Genomic DNA, 4,235 nt, shown 5'->3' on the forward strand with positions numbered 1-4,235 from the left:
TCATAGGCATATCCTCGTATCCACAGGAGAGTGTGTTCTTGTTTCACAGTCAAGCAGTGTAATGTACAATTATAACCGTTCATGACCATTCAAACACACCTTGTACCGTGCATCAACGCAGCCCTCTGACGTTCCATCACACGCAACACACGTCTGTACGTAAGGACAACAGAGACTACGGTATCCATCATCACGGTAACTGCGGCGGCAGTCGTCTGGGGGCGGTGCATGGAGCGGTCCGTGCAGGGAGAGGCAGGGGCGGCTCAGCGGCGCTCTAGGAGAGTGGTTCAGTCTGCCGGAGAAACGGTCGGGTGTAGACGTTCGCTGGCCGCTGTGTGCCTCGCTCTCACACGCGACCCTCGCCTCCCTTGGATTTTTTATTTCTGAGCCAGCTGTTGGCGTCGCGACACCCAGGCGTATACCGTCGTCCTCTTTACACTTTCATGCGGTGAATATCAACGTTTCAAATAGTGTGTTTACATGTAGAGAGACGAGGAAGAATGCGTGGCAATACGATGGAGTATTAACTCCTGGGCTTGTGGTCACGTCCCTGACTTATCATGCTACTCTCTGCTGTCTGTACTTACTAACACTATAAACATCCCATACTTAGTGATACCTGACAAAAATTCGATACCAAAACGTGCGTTTGTGCTAATGTAACTGAACTGCTATAAAGTGTCTGTCAGAGATTTTAACGCATGGAAAGTAGCAATCCATAAAAGTGAAATTTGCAAGAGACTCAACTTTGAAACATTTGTAACATAAAACATGTGATTTGTGTCGTTTTAAGAGAAAAAAAAAATGAAAATGTCAGAACATGACCAGAGACTGAGGAAAGTACTGCATTAATATAACAGAGCAGGTGATCATATTCTCCAGCACGGGAAAGTGACGCTGGACGAGGATTACTGACAGTGACGTCAACCGCAGTAAACTGTCATATGTGGAGGCAAAAATAGGGCCAGCAGTGTACGGAGGGCCAGAAGTTGTGACAGTACTGATACAAGATTATCATCATCATCATCATCAATCAGGCTTTTTTTTTACAAGAATATTCCTAGTTATCACCATATTCCTTTGGTCTTACGATACCTCCACTGGTAGAAGACACCATCCTCTGACGATAGCTCTTACTTCTCGACGACAGAATGAAAACAAATACCATTGAATAAATAAAAGGAACTGGGATTATCTTGCTGGGTTGCCAGTTCTTCAAGGATTAGAATAACTAATCGAATATAAGACCAAATACAGAACTGCCAGAGGCCTATTTATCAGTGTTGGTAGGGTCGACGACACGTGCTGAGGTTTGTCACACTGGCCTGCGAGGCGTACGTCCCGCAGGCGGCCAGAGATGATCATCTGCTCCCTCTACAGTAGTGACCACGACTCCTCCTGGAGGCGCTGACCACTTGCGTCTCTCCGCCAGACAGCTGCTTCATCGCCTCCCTCACCACGCTGGACTGTCACTCCCGCACTCAGGTAGGATAATGTTGTATACAGAGGCTGTGTGGACACCGTCGCTGTCTGGAAATGTTTTCATAACAATATTCACACTCCCTCAGCTCCCCTTCTCCCTCTGGCTCTATGAACGACCGATTCATTATTCTGTCCACCAGATTACTGACATATCATGTATGATGGCATATCCTCATCCATTTTTTTTTTTTCTGCTAAGAACACATCAAGAAAATGATTACTGGAAGCGAGCAACACCTAAACAGTGGTGATAACATGTTTGATACAAGCGATACATTAAAGCTGACAGCTAATTTACGAGTATGTCCGGCTACCATCAAGGAACACAAGACGTCGGTGAGGCTGATGTCGTGTCCTGTAGACGTGATGTGTGCCGTACCTTCGTCGCTGTATCGGGCAAATCAGCTGTGGACTACAAGCTAACATGGCTGCTGCTGCTGCTGCTGCACTTAATAGATCGTGTCCCGAAAAAAAACATGTAGCTTGCGACCACTCCAGTGACACGATTATTTATATATATATATATATATATATATATATATATATATATATATATATATATATATATATATATATATATATATATATATATATTCTCTTTAAGAATGGATGAGACTGTTCTTGGTCTTTTTGCATATCTGATACTTTATATGGGTTTGTATCGGTATAATCTTAATAACTTTTTCATAATATTACTGGATGTGATAGTGAATACACACACACACACACACACACACACACACACACATATATATATATATATATATATATATATATATATATATATATATATATATATATATATATATATATATATAACAACTCATTATGTGTGAATTTTTACGCAGGCAATATATGAAACCCCTCCCATGATCACCCTAGTTAAAAGCTTTCTTAACACATTTGGGAATTAAATCGTAATTATATAACACTAGAACCACTGCAAGGACACTAGAAAACGTGACATCACTTATAATGCACCAACCTGAACTGGGCTTCCAACTCTGCCTTCCTCAAACTGAGCCAAGCCAGTGAGGAGGAAAAACTGGACAACACACACGCACACTCAAAGCCGACTATTTTTTTTCATAAACAGATTTAAATGGTATTATCTGCCTCGCGCAGGAGAAGACCTTGGAATATGTTTATAGCAGTATCATGGCTCAGGTGCCTCTGAAAAGTGAGGAAGATATACTGTATATACTGCAGGAAGAACTTTGGTTCTTTGCAAATGCTGGACTGTTCATAGAGTCTGGATATATATATATATATATATATATATATATATATATATATATATATATATATATATATATATATATATATATATATATGTATGTATGTATGTATGTATGATGAGGTGGAGTGTCTCGGTGAAACACGCAGTGCAGCAAGTATTAAAAATACATGTCAAATAAAATCATCTGACCTCCTACCGAAGTGCGACTTCATAACTATCATCACTGACTAGTGTGAACATCAACACACACACACACACACACACACACACACACACACATATGAAGGATTATCTAATTCATAGTTTCAAGGATTACCTTATAAACAACCTCAACTCCATAAACATACGCGAGACTCAGTCTCTGTGTAACAAGCATAGTACCGTAACTTTTTATGAAGATCACTGAAATAAAAACGTGTTACTTTGTGTCACAAACTTTTCTTCTTTTATGAGACTTATAAGTCTAACTCTTCCGGACTATACTCTAAGCCCTGACTCATATGCGGAGAGACAATGAGATGTAGAAATGACACTCACATCTTGGATGTGGGATGACACAAGTTCGTAATTTTAAAAGTGAAAATGTTCGAGTCTGGAAATGAAAACGGAGCGGGTGTGAGGGCTGGGGTGCTTCGACAGCCTGGGCTTAATTGAGACGACGGCCGGAGGCGGTACGGTGATGAGCGTATAACGGCCGGGTGAGGAGGATGAGGGACGGAGAGTAAGCAGAACCACAAAGTGAGGAGGGAAGAAGACACATGTATGCAAGCAATGTGTGGCGGTGTGCAGCGATATAGGGATGTGTGTAAAGCAGACGCTGGCAGGGAATATATATACACTGGACGGTGGACTGGGCACCCATTATATAGGAAGGGTGGGACAAAAATAATCCGAAGTTCGCATACTCAAGACTGCCACGTAAAACAATATTGGTATTTAACGGAAAATTACACACACACACACACGCGCGCGCGCAAGCGCGGACCTGCGTGGTGTAGTGATTAGTGTTACTGACCATGAGGCAGCATAGGCCCACGGGAGGTCGGACCAGCATAGGTTCAAATCCTGGGCGCAGCAGTCGGCACACACCCAACCGAGGTGCTCATCCTCCCTTCAGGGTTGGTCGATAAATGGAGACTTGGCTTAATTGGTGTGTGTGTGTGTGTGTGTGTGTGTGTGTGTGTGTGCGTGTGTGGTGTGTGTGTGTGTGTGTGTGTGTGTTTGTCCGGACCATATCTGCAAGTCATAACACTCCGAACGATAGACCGTCTGTGACAACACACACACACACATTGTATGTAGCATTTATGGATCTGGAGAAGGCATATGATAGAGTTGATAGAGATGCTCTGTGGAAGGTATTAAGAATATATGGTGTGGGAGGCAAGTTGTTAGAAGCAGTGAAAAGTTTTTATCGAGGATGTAAGGCATGTGTACGTGTAGGAAGAGAGGAAAGTGATTTGTTCTCAGTGAATGTAGGTTTGCGGCAGGAGTGTATGATGTCTCCATGGTT

At 42.5% G+C, this 4,235-nt stretch overlaps 1 protein-coding gene across 1 annotated transcript in view; it reads left to right on the forward strand.

Annotated features, from left to right (window-relative positions):
* Nucleotides 1-271: 271 nt before the first annotated feature.
* LOC139747474 (uncharacterized) overlaps nucleotides 272-4,235 on the forward strand; it is a 271,738-nt gene continuing 267,774 nt past the window's right edge. The window contains exon 1 of the mRNA XM_071659839.1: nucleotides 272-1,485. The gene's annotated coding sequence lies outside the window, so the exon portion shown is untranslated. The remainder of the gene's footprint in view (nucleotides 1,486-4,235) is intronic.

This window comes from Panulirus ornatus, chromosome 68, assembly GCF_036320965.1.
Source record: "Panulirus ornatus isolate Po-2019 chromosome 68, ASM3632096v1, whole genome shotgun sequence".
Classification (NCBI taxonomy): domain Eukaryota; kingdom Metazoa; phylum Arthropoda; class Malacostraca; order Decapoda; family Palinuridae; genus Panulirus; species Panulirus ornatus.